Source organism: Dermacentor albipictus, chromosome 4 (assembly GCF_038994185.2).
Source record: "Dermacentor albipictus isolate Rhodes 1998 colony chromosome 4, USDA_Dalb.pri_finalv2, whole genome shotgun sequence".
In the NCBI taxonomy this organism is placed as follows: domain Eukaryota; kingdom Metazoa; phylum Arthropoda; class Arachnida; order Ixodida; family Ixodidae; genus Dermacentor; species Dermacentor albipictus.
The window spans coordinates 97,427,519-97,453,746 of record NC_091824.1 but is presented as its reverse complement, the minus strand read 5'-3'; the positions used below and the strand labels follow the sequence as shown (position 1 = coordinate 97,453,746).

The 26,228-nt window shown below is 44.6% G+C and overlaps 1 protein-coding gene across 8 annotated transcripts in view; it reads left to right on the top strand.

The window, feature by feature from the left end:
* LOC135911416 (uncharacterized) overlaps positions 1 to 26,228 on the top strand; it is a 989,518-nt gene that overhangs the window by 123,762 nt on the left and 839,528 nt on the right. For 2 of the 8 annotated variants that reach the window (XR_011514001.1, XR_011514002.1), the window contains exon 2: positions 3,850 to 3,957. The exons of the other annotated variants lie outside the window; for them this stretch is intronic. The gene's annotated coding sequence lies outside the window, so the exon portion shown is untranslated. The remainder of the gene's footprint in view (positions 1 to 3,849; positions 3,958 to 26,228) is intronic. 8 annotated transcript variants of the gene reach the window in all.

Below are 26,228 nucleotides of genomic sequence, written 5' to 3'. Positions count from 1 at the left end.
AAAAGGTCATTAAATTAACTATTTTTCTCCAATTTCTGCTGAGAAAGAGTGTTTTTTTGGTCACTCTCGGTGCGATAGCTGTCATTGGAGTCAGAAATCTGGTCGACAAATTTTTCATTCTGTTTCCTTTTAAGTTCTATTACAAGCAGACACATTTTGGTGCTTACAGTCAGCGCCAGTATTGTGCAGTGCGCGGAAACGGGGCTGTCGGAGCGCTCAGGAACCAGCCAGCGACATTTAACGATAGTTTCTTGCGACGATGCGGTAGTTGTGCCAGGCCCAGCAGCTATCGTTTAATGTCGCTAGCTTTGGTGCAGCGAGGGGGGCAGGGCTACGCCAGCTGTGGTGTGCTCAGTCCGCTGTGCCAGCGTGTGTGACGGGGATTACTGCTCCTGCTAGGGGCGATGGCGTGCGGCTGCGAGCAACGCTCGGTGTGACGCTCCCTTGAATGTTGTTGCCGCTGACACTAGTGGCACGACTTCCCCGCAATTGAGGGACGCTTTCGTCGTTGGTAGAACAAAAGCGTGAGAAGAAAAGCTTAGTTCCACGCTTCTTTAAGTCTGACTGTATGTTAATGCGTGTATTCAGATTTGATGATGCATCATGTTTTTGTTTGGTATTGCAAAACTGTGGAAAAACCAAGTTTTTCTCTTCATTTAACTTCACTATCTTTGAAGTGTCTGGGAACACTAGAAGAAAAAAAAAAATTCCAGCATCTTACGTGCCATAGGACGATATGTTTATGACACACACCGTAGTGGGGGACTCCGGAAATTGTGACAACCTGGGAATCTTTTACCGTGCGACCAATTCACGGCACACGGGCGTTCTTGTATTTCGCACCAATCGAATGGCGGCCGCTGCAGCTGCGATTTCATCCCGCGATTTCGTGCTTAATAGAGCAACGCACTAGGCGCTAAGCAACTGCGGCAACTTAGCAGAACACGGTTTCTTTGCAGCCCAGACCCCACTATGAGGGATATGATATATATTATCTATAAGCCGCTTATTTATTTACTTATGTATATTCTGAAGGTTATAATTGCCCGCTCGACGCATAGCTGCAAACTCCTGGAAACCTGAGATGTTTCACTGCTGCAATCACCACTCTTCATTAAATTACCAATTTATATTTGTGAAGAAACAGGCTGGCCATTGTGTTTGTTGCGAACATTTCTAAACGACAATAAGCAAATGAGTAAATCAATTGGCACAACGCACCAATCTCTTAAAAAGCTTTCGGGCGCTGGTCTCTATAATGAACAATGTTTGTACACTATTAGATTGCACGAAAAAAAAGAGCTATCTGACAAAGAAAAAAAATTCGTGCACACCTAATCTAGTTGTGAGTGTGACAGCATTAATGTCTAATCGAATGCTGCGGACCGGTTCTTCCGGTTATGAGCTGTTCCCGGACAAGCTAGCGCGTTAAGATGCTTGGCACTTTTTTTTATTTGGCCTTACCTAGGTGCACTTAGAACGTAGGAAAGACCTTGCGCTGGGAAGAAACGCGCCGATAAAACAGGCTTCCAAACGCGATAGCGAGGGTGGCATGGCGTCTCGTCGATGCCCTCTCCCATCATGCAACACCTGGCGCCCTAGTGCTGCAGCAGGTCTTCCCTTGCGCCCACTCTGCTCCGTCGAGGCCCAAGCCAGCGTGCGGCAGCCAGCTTCACGAGCGCGTCTCGAGAGCTGGCGACGTGATGTCGCAGCTAATGGGAAATTGGTGCTCCTGCGCTGTTAAAGACGCCGCCGGCATTTTCGCTTAATAGGCCATTTGGCGCTTTCGCATCAAAATTGCAATTTCTTGGTCTCTATTTATTCTTTCCCAGCATGCACATCTGCGGGAAAGCAGTTGTTACCATAAAGTTATGGGCACTCCAAGAAGATAAGAAGCGTCATAGTGGTACTTTCTTGCAGCCTGCTCTTTAAAATATTTGTATTCCCCCAATGTAGTGCGTCTTTAAAGTTCAAGAACAGGAACTACATGGAAAAGAGTGGATACAGGAGAAGCAGTGGTGCAGTAAAGTTCGTGTGCGAAAAGTGGAACGTTGAGGGGCAAGAGAGTTGAACCGAATGTCGCGAGAACAGCCAGAGAAGATTATTTGACCCTAAAGCTTTGAGCTCGGGCGACGTGGAAGAGCGACGTGGCACAGCGACGAGAAAGCCGCACTCAATCGCTCCGTATGGATGAACGTGAGTACCTTGCGAACCCTCGTAAGTACAAAAGTAGTTCACTTGAGCGTAGCACTACTGCGAGGTGAAAAATGCCACGCGCTTCACTAGGCACCAAAGTAAGTTGCTTAGTGTTGGCGCGAAGATGAACCGGTATGGGCATGGATGAATTAAACGACAAAAAAGTGGGAAGCAAATGATTATATTAAAAGAGATACTATTAGATGTCGTAGCGCTGTGATGGCGCACTCTTAGATTGAACGTTAAAGTAGGAGTATATGTGGTATAACTTTGTTTTTACACAAAATATCGCGTTTGTTGAGCTGGTGATGTGCATGGAGTGAGAAAGCGGGATCAAATGGAAGGCGATGAAAAGGCTCGCTGAAGGAATAAAAATAACTTTGATATTCTTCCCATAATTGGCCGGAGCAGTATATCGACCGCGTTGCTCTTGGAGCAATTTCTAAATAGCATACACGCTGAAAGGAAGTAATCATCTTGAAGGGGTAGTGCAAGACAACAACGACAGAAGCAGCAAACACACAGGAGAGCGCGCGTGTTTCCTGCCTTTTGTCTTCGTCGTCTTGTGCAGCCCCTTCAAGATGTTCAACCTGTCCCAACTCGCCCAAATGTCCATTCTTCTGCCGAAGTAATCGATTGGCGGACGGACGAAGATAGCATGATAATGTGTAGGAAAAGGACATCCATTGAGGACATCGATGTGTCTCAAGAGAAAAAGAAATATGAATATCGAGCAAACATTCCGTTGGAATCTATGGAAGGTCTGGTTAAGTGGATAAGCAAGTTATGTACAACTGGCGACGATGCGCCCAATAATTTATTTTTATCCGTTCCAACATGTAATTTCATGCGATGCTTTGCACCAGAAAAGTCGCAACTCCAATGTCATTATATATATTTTTACTTGTGCACTACACCGTTCACAAGCTATAGAGAAATGTAAACGCACTGGTGGATGCACAGCGTGAAATGTCTACGTACCGTTGTCATGAGGAAGCAGGCGATGTATGGTGCTTGTTGAGGTGATGTATGGCGATAACTTGGTGGTGTTAAGGATGATGACGACGGTTTCAGATTGTGCAAAGAAGACATCCAGTGAGGGCATTATTGTATCCCAAGAGATAGACACGGCGGATTCTACGCATATGTGGGAAATGGTTATAAGCGAAGTTTTCATCTATGTTTACGGAAATGTCTTCGTGTCGCTTCTCTTCACTTTTCTGTAGCTGTACGGTCCCCGCTTCTTGCATGCTCCGGTCCCTGTTTGTTGGCAACAGCGCCGAAGCATTTCTTCTTCTTCACTAAAAGCAAGCATCAGCCATCGGTAGCCCTCGGCATTTTCGTTCACCTGCAGTGGTGTTTTGGCTGAGTATCATATGGTTTCAATTGTCTCACTAACCTTATTTTAGTCCCTGATTTATTGGGATTCCTTGGGCCAGCCGTCTTGGGCTGATGTCGACCAATTCTCCTGGCCAGGCGCGATCCGCCTGGGCAGCATCCCTGCCCCCTAATGATTCGCCTCTAGATTTATTTTTTCTCAGTGGCGTCAGCACCATTCCTGTTGCCCTTGTGCCCACCAGTGGAGGTTCCATCATGCTCACTAATCCACAAACTGTGAAAAAGAAATTTAAGACCATGTCCCACCACTTCTAGGCCATCACTGCCGTGCGAGCTTTCGGACGGGGAGGTACAGTGTGGCGGTCACCCGACCAGACCTGTGTTGAAGACCTACTGAAATGCAGTTCATTCGCTTCCACCCTGGTGAGTACTTCCTTTCCGCCTCACCCTGCTTGCACCAAAGATCTCGTGCGGGGCATAAACTCCCGATTAAGTCTAACGGAAACCCTGGACAAGCTCTCCGCAGCAGAAATAATTGCTATTTACCATATGACAGTCGACTGGTAAATAACGAGAGGATTCTGACGGTATCAGTAATATCAACGTTTGTGGGCACATCATGTCCGTCAGAAATAAAGGTGTGGCCTCTTGTGTTCGGTGTAGAACCACTCGCGTCACGTCCAATCTAATGTCAGAATTGTTGGAGATTCGGGCACAGCACCGGACAATGTTACTCGAGCTTGGGTTGCCGCACCTGTGGAGATGGTCATCCTTCAAGCGAATGCTTTGCACATCCTCAGAAGTGCAGCCTGTGTGGGGGAGCGCACCCAGCAGACTATTCGAACTGCTCAGCTCGCGTTCAAGACATACAAATTCTTGAAATAATCGAGCGCCGTCGCTGCCCCCGAAGAGATGCAATTGCAGTTATTAAAGACAGGGCCTTCGGATACTCTGGTGTTACAGCGCGCAACACTCCAAGCGTGGACCTTAATCTTTTGGAAGCGATTGACTCTGCTGTGGAAAAAGCTATGGCTACAGCTATGGATAAATTGATATCCATCCTATTTGATTGCTCAGCGCATATCATTTCCAGTCAGATGAAGCAAATAATGCAGACCACTTAGACACCGATGCAGTCCTCAGCATCTAACGCCATACGTCGAATGCCTAGCAACGAGGTAGAGACGCGCTCTACATTTGTAGAACATTCGACAGACACTACTCCGCTAGTCCAACCAGGCGAGGATGAGCCCTCTTATTCAGACACCGTTAGTGTCACAGATATGGAACTTGACACTCGAGCTCCCAAACAGATGGGTTCCCCAATTTCTACCATTATGAAACCAAAGTAAAAAAAAGAGCCAACCATCTCCTCTAATTAAAGAAAGTATTTTAAAGGTGGCAATTGCCGCTGCTACGCGATCAACGCCATTGGACAGCTTATAGTGCTGCAGTGGAACTGTCGCTATATATTCTCAGCTTTAACTGATTTATCTTGCCTTTCTATTCAACTTAATCCAGATGTCATACTTCTTCAAGGAACTTGGCTTCCACCACAAATAAAAAAAAATTCATTTAGAGGTTTCAGTCTTTCCGATTCGATCGACACCCGCGAGGTGGAGGATTACTGATACTTGTTTCCTGTAAAATTCTGTCACAAGGCAAATATTTCTTTTCAAATCATGGATTCTGACTGCGAAATTTTGGCAATAGATTTATGTCTTCCAGGGTATTATGAATTTTCAATTATAAATGGTTATTTCCCCACCGGTGTGCATGTGCACCTCAACTTGATAGGGCTGTGGCTACCTGTAGAAAATAAATTTTATTTGCAGGGGATTTTAACTCGAATCATGTGTCGTGGGGGCTAAAATCAGATTTTTGTCGTAAGTGATTATTGAAGTGGACTACTTGTAGTCACCTTTCATGTCAGAACACCGGACAAGTAACATTTGCTAGAGGTCACTTTCGTTCAATGTTAGATTTAACATATTGTAGCACTGGCATCACGATTTCGTCATGGGTAGCAATTTACTCAGCAACCTAAAGTGATTATCTTCCTTTGTCGTTCGAAATAATTTGTCCAATAGCATCTTTATAATACCAGGCATGCACATTTGTGAACTATGAGAAATTTAAGACTTCCTTGCGTTCAGCCGTTTCGAAGCTTGCCAATGCCAATGATAAGGAAATCGCTTCAACCATTTGCTCAATTCTAGAGGGTTCCTGGAAGCAAGCTGAATTTGCCATCCCTTCAGCTAAAGGCACCCTTTGTCGGTGGTGGAATGACGAGTGTACGCGCGACTATAGAAAAAGAAAAGCCGCTTGGAAAATACTTCTCCACAATCAGTGCCCGACAAAATGGAAAAAAAAAGTATCAGTTTCACGCTCGTGTAGTTAAGCGTACTGTTAATCGATCCAAAGATGTATATGATATTAGGCATTACGATTACCTTTGAAGTAAAAAAAAAAATCAGCGTGCTCTTTTCCCATTTCTTCGTGCTGGGAAGGTGTTACCAACGCCCTTAGCATTACACTCAATCGTTTTGACCCGGCAAGAATTGAGCGCCTCCCTAGAAGAGATTGCCAAAGTCTAGAAAATCGATTTACGGCTCGGCTTCCGGCTAGTCATTCTCCATTAGATCCTTCAGATGGCTTTTACTCCAATTTCTCCATCTGAGGTAAATGAGACGGCACTATCCTTGCCGAATACAGCCCCTGGTCCTGACGGTGGCCCTGACAATATTAAAATGTTGTTACAGGAATCGCTTAACGCTCTCTTAGACCTGCTAAATTATTCAAATAAATATGCTTGGATTCCCTTGACATGGAAGCGCCTGCCAAAGTGACATTGATACTTAAGAAACAAGAAGGAAGGTTTGTATTGGAGAACTATAGGCCCATTGCGTTTACATCAAACATCGTAATGTTAATTGACAGGCTTCCTCACCATTGTATAATTAAATATATCAATGATAATTGTGCCATTGAAACGACTGTGGGTACTGCTTAACCAAAAAGCTGATATTACATTTTGAATGCTTCTTATTTACAAGTAGTACGTTAGTTACAAGCTGACCAGCTACTTATTTCGGCTGCATGCAAATGATTCGCTGCAAAGTGTCAGAAGCTCTCGATAATTTTATGTAACCGTGGTGCTTGGACGCATTTATTTGGTAAAGCACACATGCTGAAGAAGCGCACACCACTTGAGGGTGTTCCAGGCATCAGTGACATCTTACGCTGTCTCTACACATAGTGGTTATTATATAAGTGTTAAGATCTCTAAAACCTGAAGAGTATATAGAGAACTACAATTTTAATGTAGTAGCAGCTTGTGACTCTTGCAGTAGTACAGCATGTAAAGTGGCCTGGGGCTATGTTCGTACATTAACAATCATCTTTCGCTATTTGCCCTGTACATAACTAGATAACCAGAAAAGAAAGAGAACTACACTGAAACAGACTGCAGGATGGTTCTTTTGCAGAAGCTAGCCTGGTGTAGCATGAACGAATAAAATAACAATGAGGTGCATGTGTTCGCGCGTGGGGGGGGGGAAGGGGGGAGGGGGCATGAATAAGGCCAAGGAGAAGAGGGCCGCTAAGCCGTGTATCAAAAGCACCCAAAGTTGAGTGGGTAATGCCAGTAAAGATGCCGTTTTACGATGGTGTTGTAAAAAAAGTGTAAGAAATATACAAATCGCGCGACCGACTTGCGTGGGACCCCTTCAGGTTGTCAAATACAAATCAATAAGGATCCACTGCAAGCCTCTTACAGAGCACAGAAACCTGCATTATAGAGATTGCATAAAGCTGATTTCAGGGAAATATGCTTGATACATCTGCTACACGCACATAAGTCACCGAGAGTGAGACTTAACACAGATGAGCGAATTAATTGAATTTGTTACAGAATAACCAGACGCTAACACTTTTGGATAAGGCTAAGGATACGCGACACAAGCACTGGGATACCTGACAACAATAAATGACGAATGATTTTATTTTCATTTGTGTTCAGTGTGCAAAATGGAAAGGGCTGGAACAAAAAGTGCACTCCAGATGACTTGGCGAGGGTTCGAGCCAACGTACCATAACAACGATCGTTTCAAGGCAGTTACTGTGCACCCGTCGAAGCTATAGCTCTTACACAGGCATCTTTTTTGTCTGGGATGTTTTGCTTCGTTTATAACGAAGAGGACACCATAATTGGTTGTAGCAGCGCCTGGCATTAAAGAGGCTCAGTGGCAGGCAATTAGTGCCTTTTGTGATGCAAAAGTGGGGCTCCTAAAAGTATTGTTCTGCCCAGAGATAGCGCTGAAAGGCTGACAGAGACAAATTACTGAGAATAACTGCAGCTGAGGAAAAAAAAAGAAGAACGAAGAGAAATAGTCACAACAATAGCTAATAGATGAAGCTACCAGGTGCCACCCTTGTTAGAGATGCCGAGAATAACTGCAGCCGAGGAAAAAAAAGAATAACGGAGAGAAATAGTCAGAACAATAGCTAATAGACGAAGCTACCAGGTGCCACCCTTGTTAGAGATGCCGACATGGCACGCATGCGCCAGACTAAAAGGAAGAACAAAGCCACGTTATCAACGAAGGTTCTGATACGCAAGACTAGAGTAGCGCAGCGTCAACGCGTTATCTTGTTCATATTCTGTGACGCTTACTGCTTTGTAGGCACGAACAATCAGAATTGTATCATGAAGAGCTGACTTCCGCTAAAGCCCACAAAACATATATCATTATGTTTTGCTAAACACCTTCCCTATCTACCTTCTCCGAGACTACGCGATGAAAGGACAGAAAAGTGGAGTTCAACATGTTAACGTGTTGAATGCAGAAAGTTGGTGATGACGCCTCTGAAATTGAAGAGCTTTGTCTAAAACCGAATATCGAAACTTCTATCCTTTAAACGCAGTCTCGGTATCAAGTGTCACCCACGGGAAAAGTTTTTCGGCGGCGGCTGTCATCAGAAGAAGGATATGAGCGCACTGACGGATTCTGTTTTTGTGCCTTCAAACCACCAAGCGCATGACAGATAGTTGCACCCACGTACATGACAGTATCACGTAGGTCTGCTGTCGTGTGCGTGGCATTAGGATGTTCCGTAGAGCATTTATGTTTGGCTTATACGACAAAATCTCTGAGCACTAGAGGGCTTGTTCGTTCTGAAAAAAAAATCTACGTAAATAGACGTCACCAATAAAAACTTTTGCCCGATTACTTTCACGGGTGATTACTTACGTATGATAATGCCTCTTGGGCATTACGTGTGATAATGTTATTAGTACAGTTCTAAAGCCTTCTAAAACTTCTAAACGACTTCTAAAAGTCGAGGAATTGAAATGTTTCACTTTCAGAGTGAAGGAACTTTATCTAAAATTAGCACGAAGTCTCTTTATTCTTACTTTCCACAGGCAGGTCCGACGTACTTGAGCGCAAAGATGGGGATTATTGCTTGCACGCCTTGTTTGTTGCTTGCTGGCTTCATTCGCTTCTGTACCGAGGCGACTGTTGTAAATCCGCCTTGTGGCTGTGGCATGATTGCTTTTCATCTGCATATATTTTTTCTACAAAGCATCACTCTAAATAAGGCGGAATATCTGGTTCAAGAAAACAGAAACGCAAGCGCTAGGTGAAGCCACTATGCCACATTACGCCTCAACTTTGCTTCACATCCGTAGACCTCACGCAATCTTGCGATTCTATCTAAAAGTACAAAACATTGCAGAAAGCGTGAGGCCTGCTGTTCCACCTACGGTAAAGCAAGAACGATTTAGGAAGGCTGCAGAAATGCTTTGCATCTACTAAAAAAAATATTTCAGCAACTCACAATTTGGTCACCTTGCTATCTCCCGCACAATATTTGCTGCTGTCATTGGGTACATTTATGTTGAGCACCTGGTATAGAGCAAAACCAGTTTCAGTGTGATATCGCTCTCTTTGATATTTGGGGCGTTAAATATGGCTACTTGCTTTGCGCTCTTCCACTCCCTATGCACAAAATAATTAAAAACTCGGGATCTCGAACACAAACTAGAATATTTCAATAATTGGCAGCCGAATTAAAGTTGACCACTAATAAAATTTCAGTCCTTGAAGTACGCGATTACCACGTGAGTACTGCACCTATACTTGTCCCCGCTGGAAGTGTGCCTTCACTGCCATCAGTGTGATTTATGTTTCAACTGTAACACTCAAAATACTACCACGTAGCAACGCAGAACAGTTTTGGCTACCTCGACAAAAGTCATAAAGCCTATTGTGCAGCTGAGTGTCTAAGTAATGTGAAATATGTAATAAATAAATAAATAAATAAATAAATAAATAAATAAATAAATAAATAAATAAATAAATAAATAAATAAATAAATAAATAAATAAATAAATAAATAAATAAAAATGAATGAATAAATAAATAACTAAATAAACATATAGGCTCACGGAGTGCACAATCAATGAGCTGGAGTTAGAATGCTGCGTTCTACTCCAGTAGACATACACGCAAAGTTTTAGAGACCGGTGTAGAGTTTCAGCACTGCACAGGTCTCTAAACAAGTGCGTGTATGTGTGCTGGGATTTCAGCATGGCCATCGCATGTGTTGAGCACTACAAATCTGATTAGTGCTCAAAACACAATATTCTTCTTAATCAAATCTGAACTCATAGCCTAAACGCTGGCTTTTTTCAGTCACAATACGAGGCTTGCGCTTTTTTTACAATGTGTGCATGAGCGCTTTTCACCAACTTAGTGTTATTGCAGTTAACATCTATTGCAAGACGTGCTTACTGCACACAAAATTTTTTAACGTTTTAGCTGATCCTGTAGCGACGGAGACCTGTCTAGCCAGATTGAAAGTGTGGTCCTGATATAACAGACACATTTTGTCGGACGTACGTAACAAGCCTGCGTACGCTGCAAGGCTGCGGGAGAGAAGTGCGCGTGCGAAGAACAGAGCGCATCTATTGCGCGGATACGTTCGTACGCCTTTAACAAGTTGCTGCGTGCGTGACGCATGGCTGCTGACGCTCTCGCGAGATCTCAAACATGCCTCAAAGAAACGAGAGTGCATTGTGGCGGCGATCACTTGGATGCTTGCGGCCGTTGACTTGGTCTCTGAGAAGCCCCGTCATTAGTGAAACTAAGTATGCTTCTGCAGCTTAGTAGCGCTGAGGAGCATCTAGGAACGCTTACACCTCGTATATAACTTCTCTAGTTGAGCAAAACGTACTACAGCAAGTTAAACTAAAAATGGTTGTGGGAAGCTCCCTTTGCAGCGTTGGCCACGTATTATGTACTTCGCACGTATGTGCTGTGTACATCCAACTAAAGGCCCATTCACACTTGCGAGTCGCAGAGGTCGCGCGACCATTCTGGTCACAAAGCTACAGTCGCAAGCGGTCGCATTGGTCGAAAAGTGACGGTCGCAGGCCAGTCGCACGCTGCGCGGTTTTCCAGCCTTGCGACTGCGAGTCGCAAACCACTAAAGCAATCAGCGACGCCCCGGAAGTACCGCGCGAGACTTCCTCGTCGTGCACTCGTAGACCTGGACGTAGACGGCTGGCATGCCCGGCCACTTCCCGCGAACGGAGGCAAGGGCGGACCCACCACCGCCGCCATCGTCTCTGCCTACGCGCTTGAAGTACCTGTACGGCCGCAATTCACATCAAACCCGCCACGACATCCTCCTCTTCACTCAGGTCATCGTGGTACACCGCCAACAGCGAGGGACTAGAGCGCACGGAGCTGGAATGCAGGAGACGCGGTCACAGCAGACGAAACGCGCGCAAGCGCGCGAATTGCGTGCTTCCCGAGAGTTGTCGTTTCAAACGAGAAGGCTACCCGCGGGTCGCTGAGGTGGCCCTTGCAAGGGTGAACGTCGGTGTTGTCGAGCCGCTGCTTGGTCGCAGTCGACTGACGGTCGCACGACCTCTGTGACTCGCAAGCGTGAATGCGCCCTAAAAGGGTCCAGTGTTGTTGCAATCTCAAATATACGCAAGCCCCAGCAATTGTTCTGCAATCTGCGTGGACTCATACAAATTGTGGGGTGGATTTCGCTGGCGAAATAAGGTTTTACTAGGAAGTCGACTGGTAGTGTTGGCCATTAGAGTTGTCGGTATAATCGGTTTCACCATGCAACATACTTCTGTGCGCGTTTTCCAGGTAGAAAGATCGAATAATTAACGCTTCCATTTCTAAATCTGCAGATAAAAAAATTGCAGTCAGTACCTGCAAAGCTTTTTTCTTGTTCAGGCCATTAATTGTCTGATTCGGTTATTTTGACGCTTTACACATTTTGAAAGCGCAATTGACGCTTTACACATTTTGAAAGCGCAAAATGTGACTTGATACTTTAGACCAACGCACAAATAGCGAATCAACATATGGCTCAACATATCATATGAATCAACATATCACAGTATAACTGCCAAAACAAATGGTTGGTCGTTTTACCTGAGGACATCATGGCACACTACCACCAAAAATTTCTTGCCTTTCCAGATTGCCAAAAATTCTTTTGTTTTCTATTCCCGCCACGACAGAAGAATAAAAAAGAAAATGCGACAAAAATGATAAGTGAGCGGTGCTTTAAAGGAGGACAGGTCACGGCTGCCCAAGCTCATGATGATAAGAAAGAATACCTGCAGGCTCAAGCGCGATTAAAAAGCAAAGCAGTTCCACCTTCGGAAAGAAACAGAAATTCACAAAAGTGAAATAGCACAAAGCTTGGAAGAAAAAAACCAAAGAAAAAAGGAAATAGTAAAGATACCCAACTGACGGCTGTCTGGGTTGTCAGGAGAAGTAAATCGATTCATTCAAGAAACGTGGGGCCGCGTAAGTCGGAACGTGAGGAATGGCTGGGAAGTTTAGTAAACTTGACATCTGTGCATTTTGTTTATACGTACGTTTAAGTTATATTGAACGCGTCGAGAAATTTTGCGGTATTTTCTTGCGTTTAAGTGGTTCGCTGTTGCATCAAGACTCCTGTAAAGAGTTCACTCCGCTTCCCAAAAAGGAATCTTACTGGAAAGAGATGTTTTGGAGCTGTCCGCTCGAAAGAATAAAAGCACGTTCACGTTGCCGTTAATGGTTCTTGCCAAATAAATTTGTCCTTTCAGGTATCCGTGCTTATTTTGGGCAATCAATCCCGGCCCCACTATAAAGTAAATATAGTATCACTAAGCACTGACAGCGAGCATGCGTTTGAACATAACTCCTAGGACAACATTTCTTCTTGTACTATTTGATTTCTCCCCACTTGTTTTATCGAGTAGGTATTTTTATTGTACCTTATTTGTCCAAAACTAACGTTCATCGCTCGTAACGCCTTAACACAGGTAGAAGAAAATTTAAGCAGCAGTAATGAAGCGTTTTCATCCATATCCACATAATCACCTCGTAAACCACAGGTACCCCGTAAACCCGATCCCAGGCTGGCTGCGCGTGGTACGGGAGCATGAGCCAGGCCCAGATGGTGGTGATGGATTCAAAATGAGGCATCCATTCAACCGTAGCAATTGCTACAAAGGAAACCCAAACGGGCTCCTCGAAAGAAAAGCCTCGCAGTCGAAGAAAAATTCGTCCTGGTCCGGGACTCGAACGTGGGACAACCCCCTTTCCGTGGCAGCCGCTCTACCAACTGAGCCAACCAGGTGGCTAGCGGATTCGCCCTTTCATCTATGCTATACTATGCACTAATTCGTGAGTAGGAGTTTTGCGAAACACTCATAAACACTACGACAATTTGACGTTAGCTGTAAAGCTTTATAACAACATTATCCGTTTCAGATGATCTAAAAGCTGCAGTACAAAAAATTGTGATGGCTGATTTTATTGCAGAGTTACGAGTTTATAAACTGCGTACTTCATTTCTTTTATACTTTACAACTTTTAGTAATCATTGTTAAACGTTAATGGCCATAACTGCACTTTTGCTTCGTATAGTTAGCAGAATTGAGCCTTTTTTCTTACATGAAACAAAATTTGTTCAGCAGGGTTGAGCAGTTACCTAACGAGAACTTCTGTTTTTCGGATGTACTTGTAAAACGGTTTCTCAGCACGCATCTAGGTAAGGCTTTTAAGGAGATTCCGAAAGCATAAATTGTTTGACCGCGTTCGTTTCATTCTAGTGGCGCACTAGCGCTAGGTTTGCGTATTCACCGTGACGTTGTGAGAACCGTGCCTCCAACGCGAAGAAACCGGAGGTGAAAGGAAAGGCCAGTGAGCAAGATGAGCGAAAATCCCCGTGCGCCTTCTTTTTCCCCGTTAAGAATCGTAAGCCCGTGCGAACGAGGAAGCGACACAAGATTAGTGTGGACCTCTTTTTCTGTCCTCATTTGATGGAAAAAAACTTGACTTGTCTTGCCGCTGTTGCCTACTTGAGAAAGGAAAAGCAACTTCCACGTCATTGCACTTGCTGTCACACCGTATTTTCGTCTGTGCGAGTGTCTATGCATGAAACACTGCGCGACTTTGAGAAGCAGCTTCGGGCATGTCGCTAGAACGCGGAAGAGAAGGCCAAGCAGCAAAAATCCGGGCAAGCCGGTGAGCGAGAGAAGCTGTAGGCGCGATTAGAGTTGTGACTACTTCCATGTGATGTAGATTTGAGAACTCTATTATACAAATGAATATTTTCTTATAGGCTCGCTAGTTTAGGGCACCCGACTATCGTTGTTGTGTCACTATTGTTTCTTAATGGGGCCCGTTGCAAGCTACTTATATTTCGGCGTTCTAAGTTTACACGTCAGTTACCTCTTTGCGAAAAACCAAACAAGGCTACGAAATTTTGCTGAGTACATGGAAGGAGAAAGAAGCGCACTGCGCTGGGCCGCTGAGAATAAAACGATGTACACGTGTCTTTCAGAGAGAGTGTCTGTGGTTTCTCCGAAATTGACATGGCTGACACAGTACACAAGAACTGCTTGAAGTGGATGGTGCAAAGAAACTTCGGTAGATGCGAGGATGGAAAAGAACGACATTTCACTAGTGAAGAGCACGACAAAAAAGAACAGCTGTTTTTCAATCCAGGTTCCCTTAACGCGATTCGCCACTGCGGTTCGAACTTCGAATAACCAAGACTAAGGATGCGTCTCCAGCAAATATCAACATCCATATAGCCCAGCGGTAATATGTAGATGACCGGCTGAGTATTTTGTCGGAGTGAGCTAGTTCGCTACCTCCGCAGTGAATAGCATACGAAAAAAGAGGCGACAATAAAACAACCATATAAGAAAGAACGACAGTGCTCTTTTGTGAATTTGGTGTGACACATGTGCCATATGTAGAATAATCTCGCGCGAACATATGAGAGCCCCTATATATCAGTAATGTAGTGTATTTTATGTGTTCGCGAGCACTAACGAAACGAAAACAGGCTTTATGCGTATTACTTGTGCGATGCGCCTTTAAACCAGCATGTGTGCCTCTTCTATACTTAACTACCGTATCTTAACCCAAGCATTTGTCTTTCTCTTTTTATTCTTCTTATTTTGGTGATTGTCACACTTTCATGGATCATACGCGTATAATGCCGTTCTTACAGCCACCACAATCGCTCAAGGTTGTCGCAGTAGACATATAAAAGCAAGTTGCGTTTCGCTTCACTGCCGGGGTGGTGGTTTATTGCGCAATAATCTGGCCCTAAATAGCAAAGACCTCCACCCCACTGCATCCGTTTGACACCGCTGTCTTCTTAATAAACTTAAGATGCTCACTATGCTTAGAGATTAAGTTTCTTTTCGACAGCCCTAACGTTCCGTTTACATTTCAGTTCATCTTTATTCGTCGATCTCCTTTACTAAAGCGGTGAATAAAATATAAAGAGAGAGAGAAAAAAAGACAGGAGAATAGGAGCAGACTGAGGCGAACTTCTGTCCTCTAGAGGCAAACCGGCCATGACATCTAAGCAGCATGTTTCTATTCTTCCTTCTACTTTATTCATTCCTTTAGCGCACACTTCCTCTAACCACCCGGCTTCTGTGAACATCTGACTTTTTATTTTGTTTGCGAGCAAAGTATGTGGCTTCAAGAAATAAATACGATAGTGCGGCTGCGTCTGTGCCGCTGAGTTGCTCTTTCATGGCAGAGCTTTCTTCTCTATCCCTCCCAGAGTTTTCTGACCATGGTTGCAATGTGTTGCTGTTGTCTGTCCGAATAGCTCACACCTAAACAAAGATTGAACTACGTACTGGATGGTGGCATTGAAGCTCTGTCCCCCAGCACAGCTGTCCTATGCTCTAACCAATAGAAAACAATCACGTATGTGTCTATCGTGCCAACGCCAACTGGCTCTTTGAGACGATCGCCGTGTGCGCCACAACGCGTAGCATAGGTGCACAAGAGTAGATGTGCCCGTTCCAGTTTCCTTCACGCCAAATACGCCGACATAAAGTGGGGAAACTTTATACCACTTGATTAATCTGTTTACAAAATCGCTTCACAATTTATTTTTCTCCGGAACCTGTTGTCGTGGTCAACAGCCGAGTCTCGAACATCTCCTTTTGAGCCCTGTCAGTTAGAAATGAAGAGACGTCTTTCTCGTTGCTAAGAGAATCAGAGGCATCGAAACGTGATTCTCTTCGTTGTCTGTTTTTTTCTTCGCTATTCGCTGATGCCGAGAATCACTCCGGTGGTACGTATCCGCGGCTTGTTTACTGAGGCAAAGTTTTCATGCTGCTAACATCATCGTCCTTTCTCGCATTGTATATGTGTCTATTTAACGCAACATTTAGGGACTTGGCCATTTTGCGCACTCAAGAAAATGGAGCTTGTGGACGTACCACACCGCCACTGTTTTTCTTACGCCCCGAGTGGACTAGTTGTCATTGTGTGCGCTCCTAATTTGAGGCCTCCGCCAGTGAGTTGTTCACTTTTTTGCGCTCGAGTGGTGAGCCGGGATAGCTTCCAAACGGGGTTGTCTTCTTGAGCTTTAGTAGATACACATCCAGTCTGTGCTCTTTCTCGCAGTCGTGTTGGTATGTCAAGGTGCTAGAACCGGAAGCAGCCAGGGATATTTAGGGGACACAAAACTCATGTTTCGTACGGATTGAGTGACCGCCTCTGATCCGAACTGAGTGACCGTCTGTGATATAAAGCACGAAACTATTACTACGTTAGCGATGTCTACAGCGGACTTGATTTTCTTCTCTAACTCTTTCCTTCCCTTTCCCTTTCCACCAGTGCAGCGTACGCATCAGGGCTCAGTTCTGGTTAACCTTTCTACCTTTCATATATCATGGCTCAGTCCTGGGTAACCTCTCTACCTTTCATCTACCCTGCTATCTCTCTTTCTCATATCTCGTAATGACGATGCGTATAATTTTTTTGAACGCTCTTGTTTTCGGCTTTCAAATAGAATTTCATTTTACGGGCTTCATTTAGTGAGGCAGCAATAAGGGTTCCTTGTTGCTGCAGTTCTGTGAACTCGTAAAGGAAGAACTAGAGATCATAGTGGTAAATAGAAAAAACAGTACGCATGCAGAAAAAAAAACACACACACAATGGGCAAGACAGTGACTTGTCTTTGGTTTTGTTATTGACATCACATTGATTAACAGCCAAAACAGGCGACGAAGCAAAACCTCCAGGGAAAGCCGTTTTCCCTTTTTTTTAATGAAATGTCGTCATCTGAAACAGAGCTCTGAGAGGCTTCTTCAAAGTAAAAAATTAACCCGCAACTATTGTACTTATATACCGTGTGTTTCAGCTAACGCTTGCCAAGCTGTTAAAATAAGAAGGAAAAAGAAAAAAGAAGAGAAATATTGAGAAAAAAAAACATGGTGCAAGATAAATGACAAAAACCTATGGTTTTCGGTTGTCGCAAGTGTCACGACGAAACATCCGTGTCCTTGTGCTTGCATTTTGCACCGTGTTTTTTTACCTTTGTTGTTGAGCAGCTTGGCTAATGTTAGCGGGGACACCCTAAATACTTTAGCTGCATATAGAAAGTATTTCGAGACATCATCGTTGCGCTTACATTTCATTAACTTGGTGAAATTCAGTTGCCTACGGCATGTACTGTAGTTATATATATTGCTACGGCATGAGACGGGCGAGTACAAGAGGAAGAAGACGTTAGCTGGTGCATGCTCTTGAGGTTGGTTGGAAGCGCAAGCAAGCTGTTGGACATCCGCCCCTTTGATGTGTCGTTCAAATTCTTCGCGGACAATTAGCCTTATAGCTGCCGCAAGGTAAAATTGAAAACTGTAGTTGTCATTTTCGTCAACGCTTGCCACCGTTGTGACATTTGCTAACCTGCCAAACTTCGGCGTGATACGGCGCAGCTTCAAGGCCTAAAATGTGCGGCAATGCTTGATGAGGTCGGCGACCGAGGCGAGACTCTCCTTTCCAATTAAATAATTGTAAACATCCTCGGCTATGCCTTTGAGAAGGTGTCCAGCCTTGTCCTCTTCGGACATTCGAAGATTAACCGTGTTGCAAAGTTTCCGGATCGCCTCTATGTACGTAGTACAGGCCTCACCTGGGACTTGAGCGCGCTGAAGCAATGTCGGCTACTCCCGCTTCCTTTTCGTGGTGGAATCGCCAAAGCACTTTGTGTGGTTAGTAACGAAGCTGTCCCACGTTGTGAAGGTATCTTCATGGTTCTCGAACCACACTAGCGCAGTGTCTGTGAGGAACAGAACCACATTGTCGAGCTGAGCCGTGGAGTTCCAGCCGTTTTACTTGCTCACACGCTTGTAGTGTGGGTGAGCCATTCCTCCACGTTCTCGCCAAATTTTCCTTAGAAAGAGTGGGGCTCTATCTGATGCATCCAGGCGCCGGTTGTTCGCACTGGAGCAGCCAGAGAAGGCTGTTGGTCGCCGCTGTGGGACATCGCGATCTCAAGTGGTGCTGGAGGCAGTCGAGCGAGGCGTCGGCTCCGGCGTGGCACTTGCTAAGCAGCTCCGTCGTCTTGGTCGAAGTACCCCGCACCTCCACCACAAAACTGTTACGGTTAATGTTGAACCAGCTTTATTTAAGGGACGAGATTGATGGTGAAATCAAGATGGCGTCCCGAGGCTGCACCAGCTAACGTCTTCTTCCTCTTCTCCTAGCCCGGCTCATGCCGTAGCAACAAAGTGCGTGTGCTAATTGATAGTATACCTGTAACAGCATTAGTGGATACTTGTGCTACCGTTTCCGTCATGAGTGTGACTTTCAAAGAGAGGCTGGGTCGGAAAGTTATGTTCCGGTGGAATGATGGTGTGACGCTTCGTGGTGTCAGAGGAGTGTGCCTAGTTCCCCTTGGTATTTTTGTTGCAAATGTTTTATTCGGCGGAGAAGATCTTAAAACAGAATTTCTTGTACTAATGCGGTGCACTCATGGTGGGATTCTCGGGATTGGCTTTTTCAGGATCATGGTGCATACATTAAACGGTTCGGCGGTTCAACATTAACCGTAACTATATATATATATATATATATATATATATATATATATATATATATATAATATGGCGCATTAGGTGCTTTAGGTTAGCAGCACCGCAACATCAGCAGATGTGCATTCATAATTCACCTTGAAGCTGCGACAGTCATCTATGCTTTTCTGTGCTGTAGGCGCATTAACTTATATGTTTGGAAACCACAGTTTGAGAAGATCGCACTTTTTATTCTTTTAGGATTTTTAGGATTCTAGGATTCTTTTAGTCCGTATTACAGGCAATTCCCGCATTTTGAAGACTGCGCTCAGCAGGATGCCGGAAACGGTGGTCGAAAAAGCAAGTTCGTGTTCGTTATTCTGCCATCTTGGCGGTGGATTCTTTGTGTATACATTTTGTAAATGCAATTTTGCCTACTCTTCGTCACATTTTCGGCGGAAATGTGGAGTGAGAATGGTGTTTTCACAATGCTTAATATTTTTAATTCTCGTGAGATGGCCTTGAACTTTGCGATAACAATTTCCCGTTTTATAGTCAGCGCTATAAATCCATCCTAAGTTATAGTTTTTTTGGTTACAGTTATTATTCCTATATTTCAAGTTGCTTTTAGAACAAAACAGATACCTTTAACCGTTCTTTCCGTTTACTTGCCTCGGACTTCTGTCTCGCTGCAATGAAGTTGCTTCTGACTAAAGAAATGGAAATCCCGTGTAATGCGCTGGGTAGGAATGAATGAAAATGACGCTGTATCATGGGCGATGTTTTCCGCTCCTCATTCTTACAGGCTTAATTGAGAGACTCTAGCTTGCCACAGTGTCGCTTCATATTGTCCACGCTCAGCTATGGTCGATGCGCAAGGAGCAGCTACTTGTGTGTAGCGAATCGTTCTGCATTTTAACGGAGCCAATAATGTATGTTTATTCATTTGGCACTTTTTATTTCTCCCATCCTAGGAATTCCTACGCTCTGCTTGTAACTAACCACCTCATGAGCCAAGCGCTTGACGCCTATTTTATGGCAAGCCACGAAGCTGTTTTCATGCGGCCATAAATGCGACAGAGTGGTGGAAATCAATCCTGCGGTTTGACGCGGAGATAAGCTTTGCCTGGTAGCACGCTAAGCCACCAGCGGCGTTTATGGCAAACTCGTCTCCCATGGCGACACGTGGATCATCCTGGTGCTTCTCTTCCCTGAACTCATACCCTGCTACAGACACTCCTGCTGTAATTTCCTCTCTGTGTTTCGCACTCACTGCCAAGTGCATAACTTGGACGCACTTGTTTACCCTTGCGTCTCCATCGCTCCAGCTACAAGGCACGCATAAGAAAAATTAGGAGAGGTTTAATGTGACGATTCCTTTTACCTTCTTTTATTCATTTCCCACCATTTTCCGTACAAGGCAGGCTGATTTCGGCGATACGTTCATTGACGCGGCGGGAAAAGGAATACGCTTGGAAATCGTTACATTATTCAAGACCAGCGCAAGGAAAGCAGAGTCGTACTGTTGCTTTTCTTTGCCCTTTGAAATTGACTGCGCAGTTACTCTTCCGTTTGGTGTCGTCTTCTTCTGAGCCCTAATATGTTTCCAGTTCTGAGATGTAGACGAAGCGAGTGTCGGAGCTCACGTGGCTGCGTTGACGAATGGCGTGCCGAACAATTTCGGCCATTCGGTATATGAATGTGATTTAACGAGAGCACTTATCGTTCCTGTTATGTGAGAACGGGTAGCCGTCTTCACTTTTCTTTTGCCTGCTTCCTTTCCTATATTCAGAAGACCGCCTCTGTCTTCTGTTGCCATAATGGTACCCTAGAGTTAAAATCAATTGCATTATGACTATGTTTTTCTGGTACTGGATGTCAGCTCTGGATTGATTTCTATTAAACGACACAGACTTTCTTTTCACGTGTCATTACTCCTTTTGCTTCTTCGTCTCAAGGCATGCAAATGACTGTTTTGAAAGAACGAGCGCAAACGGAGAGCTTTTTGTTCATCGCACGAGGCGGACATTGTGTCAACTAGTTTAGGCGACTCACTCATTTCCTCGCTTGCACGGAAAGCAGTTGTGATTTCAATGTTTTTGTTCGTTTCAATGGAAAACTATTGCTCCATGAAGCAGAGCTTACGGTTCAAAGGTTACGTCTGTGGCCATAAAAGAGAACTCGGAGTTTCTTCAATGAGTATCAAACAGTCTAAGAAGCAAAATTAACTAGGATAATTTTTTCTAGATGATGCAGATAAGTTTTGTTCGTTTTTTTATTTATTTGGGCAAAACAAATACAAGGTTTGCCAACACGGTAAGGCAAAAGGATGGCGTTATCCTCCTGACTAAGGCCTTTACCTCGCTGGAGCAGGAGAATTTGAATTTTGAATTCTGTAATTTACATATGTGGCAGTCTTAGATCTGCAACCAAGTATGTGTGGAACAGACTACTAGACAAATTGGCTGGTTTTAATAGCGCAGTGAGAAATTACTGGGTCCCCGACTTCTGCATACGTTATAAGTTACCATGTGATGTTGAGTATAAACCGCCGGTACTTCTATAAAGAATTGAGATAATTCTATACCACCTGAGGAACTTGTTAAAACCCCCTAGATAGCACTAAGATGATTCACAACAACCTCAAAAAAGGGTGAAGCTCTCATTTACCTAAATGAGCTTGCTGCCTTCCGCGCCACCAATTTACAAGTAGGACATGTTACACACACTTAATTAGCGAGGCCTCCGCAAGTTGGACTTTTTGCCGATTGCCGTCTCAGAGAGATAGAGGAATAAATTATTCCCATGACAGAGTTCAGCCTAAACTAGCATGCTCTTCCCTCCTACTCTGCAGAAAGAAAAAAAGGAAAGGTGACCAAAAAGAGTGATGAAAGATAATCATGATCAGTGCCATATGGATCTCTAGCAATGCCATATAGCGCACGCTTGAAGGGAAAAAGAATATGCAGATTCATTGCTCCTTTTGGACTACATGTGAAGCGAAGGTTTCGGAATGCGGTTATATAATGCTATAAAGTCAAACATGTATCCTATTATCATACAGCAACGCGTAATGACATGAAACTTTTATGTTTATGAACTACACCGTTCCCAAGTTGTCCCGTAATGCTGACAGCCATTCATGCGAACGCACATTGTGTAATTGATACGTGCGCATGTAATTTGGCGCAAACGTACTTTCGAGTGCAAATGCAGCGCGATGTTACTTGACCATCGATCACCTGAAAGAGCTCAATGGAGCTGGCACGAGAAACGTTTGCGTAAAGTTCTGGCTTAAGGTTTAGTGCATAGGGATCTTGAGGGGAGGGCTCTCCTAAAAAGCAGTTAAGCATTAATAAAATCCGATCACCCTTCTCAATTAACGCACTTCGCCTGCCATTACCTGATTTGTTGCTGTGACGCCGACAACACTCGCTGCACAGACAAATCTCTACGTTTGCCCTGGCCTGATACAAATAAACGATGTTCGCTTTTTTTGAGACTGCAGTGGCATAGTGACTCGCATGCACTCCTTGGAAAATGCAAAGGTCGCTCATTCGAGTATAGGTTGGGTGCATTTCTTAAATCCCGTTGTGCCGTGCCTGAAGAAGAATGACGAGGCTGGACGAAGCAACGACTGAGATCAACCCATTTCTGAGCTCACGATTGTGAGTGAGTACGCAGAATGGCGGGCAGGATTGAACATTTCAATAAAGGCACGCATATTCAAAGCTTGTTACGGAGATCTCTTATCTCAACCGCTGTAGTAATGTTTATTCCCAGTGCTTCATTACTTACTGTTGGCGATAACTACGCCTTGATTCCAAAAGTCTTTGGTCCACAAGTTGGCTTTGGAATATTGACAGCTTACCTAGATAAAAAGAAACCTCCAGTACAGCTTTTTTTAAAAAGAACAAGAACAGAAGAAATTAGAAGAGCATACGCAATCATTAGCCAGCACTGCAGCCCTGCGACTGACGCTGGGGCAGATCGTCGGCTTACATGAGCTCAGAAAATATGTGCCGCGCTAAATCATTAAGGCCGTTTGCTAAGGCCGTGCGTGAGACTCTCACTGCGCAGGAAGCAAGTGAGCGCGAAGACTGCATTCCTGACAATCTCTTTGCTAAGCCCTTCATTTGCACATTTTCTTTTTGCGGCCTTGTCATAAGAGGACTCCTGGGACGCAGAAATGGTGCGCAGAAGAGAAGGCACCTCAAGGGTATTCGAGGCCACAGGAATGCGCAGCGCCTCCTTTTTGCTCAGCAACGACACGCGATCGCTCTAGACGCACTTGGCTCTGAATGTGTGGCCATCCCTGCGCGGTTTCCTCGCGACAGAACACAGTAATGTTTGCAGGCTGGAACGCATTGGTGAACGAGGCACGCTTTTCCCCGCTCCCACCGCATACAAAATGTGCGGTTTACGAACGTACGCTTTCCGAATTGTGCAGCTCGTCTTTCTTCAACTTAGAAGTAGCTGGATAACATCACAGATATGGAAGCTGTGTTGTTTTCGCACTGGTCGAGCTTTCTTCTTTTCTTTTATGCAACCCTTTTCCATTTTTTTTATTACACATAACCGGCCGGATTGTGTTGTCGTATTGCGCGATGCCTGCGGGCAGGGCAGGAGATTTTTAATTCAGCACTATGTTTCTTGCTCCACGGGTGAAGTTTATGTATAGGTCTCGCGGGAACTGGAAAGGTAGTGATGCGAGTTTCAAAACGCTCCATTTGTCTGGCTTAAGAAACTCGGCGATAATTATTCCTGAGCCTAGCTCTTCCTTCTGAAAGAAAAAAAAGGCAAATGGTGCCACGGTTGTTTATATCATTAAATGAGTCTTGAGTGATGACATAGTAGACTACGAGTAATATCAAGTAAGATTCTGTTCACGCATGCCGATTGATGCATAGCTCAAGGTTAAAAAGGAGCGACGGTTATACGGTAAATTATTGTTTATGCCATGAGGGAAAGCAAAAGCAAGTCTAAGGATCAATCGCATCCTATATTATTGACCACAACGGCCATGATCATTCACACGAATGTGATCCCACCTTCAGTGATTATTTAAAACAACCATGAAACATCGTTAGCAGATTGTTCATAGACCGCACTTGGCTTTGTAATCGCTTTTAGAACAGAGTTTTTTGTAGCGCACTGATAACCATTGAGTACACTAGAAAACACATTCAGAGGCCTACTTTAGAAACATGCCGAAGTGCAAAGCACGATAGCCATTTGACGCGCTCGTAAAGCTTTTTGTAGTGCGAAGTCATGCCCAAACTTTGAACACTCGGTTTAGCGCTATTCCTTCGTCATTTCCTTTTTTTTAATTCACGAAGCTAAAACTGAATTATAGTGACATATTTCTTGAGAAAATGCGTCTAGCGAACACGCCTTGCTGCACGAAAAAATCCAGCTGGAAGGTACCTCGAAGCTCTAGAAGCCGAAAGAAAAGAATGAATCGGGCAAAAACAAGTTGCATGAAGCCCATTCAGGAGGCTTTTCTTCAGTTTCTGCGCTACTGGGGCTTTACCGTCACCTCATATGTGCCTCAGCTGTTCCCGGAGATGGCGCCCTACATCATTTGGCCGCAGTGCTCAGCCGTCAAAGAAAGAGCCATGAAATTTTGTTTACGACCCACTTGCAATATCGCTGCCTAACGTCGTTTTTCTTGAGAATGACGCTCGTCGGCGGCTACAGATCTCAGTTTGCAAAGTCAATGTCGGAACACTTTCAAGGCATAGGCGCGCGACCTTGTCCTTTTCTGAAGGGCATCCCAAAATGTATGAATGCAGCAAGCATGTTCATTTTGTTCTCTTGTGTTTGCGACTTCTAGTTGCCGACTAAACTCATGCTGGGCGCCATTTTTTCTCGATATAAATTCTTTATTGTAATGTATAGAAGAGTGCCGGTAATTTAAGCGCTGTTCCTGGACAATCCGATGGTCCTTTAGCCTTTCGCCAGTACCGCTGATGTAGGCGTTAATGTTTGGCGTGTTGCATCGTCTGATCTGCTCACAGACACGAACATAGAATGGAAGGATAACGCGATGGGAGGAATCTGCGTGCCAGGACTGCCCTGCCCGCAGAGCAGAACGCGCATTTAAGCAGAAACTTTAGCTCGGGGACAATTTCAATGTACCTATTTCATTGCGTAGAAACCACAGAAATCCTCTCATTAGACAACCACGTGAGCAATTCGAACGAAACTTATTGCATTAGCAAGAGAATAAAGTAAATCTTAGCAACTCTAGGAAGCCGACCATTTTCTGCTGAGAAGAAAGACACCAGAAGTTCGCTGCGCTGTTTAAAGATGACTGCACTTTAGGACTACCTTTCAAAGAGTGTGATTTCGTGTAGTTGTGGTTGTCCCTCCTAATCCCTTTCCTTTTCTTCCCGATTCTTAAAACGACGCTGACGTCTGGAAGTGGCGGAAGAGTTCTGTGCACGGGTTGCTGAGGTCTATACATCACTAGTGACGCAGTACTTCCATGAAGATTGTGTGAAGCGATTTTCATCTCGATATACTGTTGACTCCGTAAGGCGATAACAGATTTTATTAGAAGGATGTCGCCTCAAAGCAAGCTGCAAGATACAAGTCAAGGTGTTACCTTAGAAGAAGGCAGTGCTGCGCATTATCTAGACAGAAGGCACGAATACCTTATGTCTCAGTGCCGGTTGTGCTCGGGGAGCAGAGTGGAGTCACAAATTGACAATCCACAGCATATCGTATTGACCCTTTTCACGGCGATCTCGTGGGCACTGCCATGTTAGATCACGTCGTGACACTTCCATTGCTTGCCTCAGCTGCCTTCATTGCCTCTGTACTTACAATGGATCTACATGACTCCAGTGCGGCTCTGCAAATCTCTGTGTCGGCGTATTCCTATTTCACGCAACCATGACGCATATTTGCATTGAGAAAAATCATTGTACGGCATTTTAAACTGTCCTTAACGCAAACTTCATGCTACACAACGTGATTGGCTAACGTAAACGAGCGGAAAATGTATGTCCAATCACGAACAAGTGGCAGGAATAGCTATTTTAGGTCTAAGAACTTTCTTGCTTTCGCTAACCATGCGCGTGCAGTGGCAGGCCCATGGGCAGAGTGTGCGCACAGAATTACTACGTAGATTGCCACGGTCCGCTATATTACAGCGAAGCTGTTTATGGCTAAGGCTCTGAGCATTTTTAGTTTCCGTCAACAAATCTCTTTGAGCAAAAACTATCATCATAAGCAATGGCTCGTGCGCTGCTCGAGCGTTCGTCGTAGTCTTCTTCCACGGCTGGCTCCGTTGCCGCTCATCATGGCTGCGTTCTGCTCC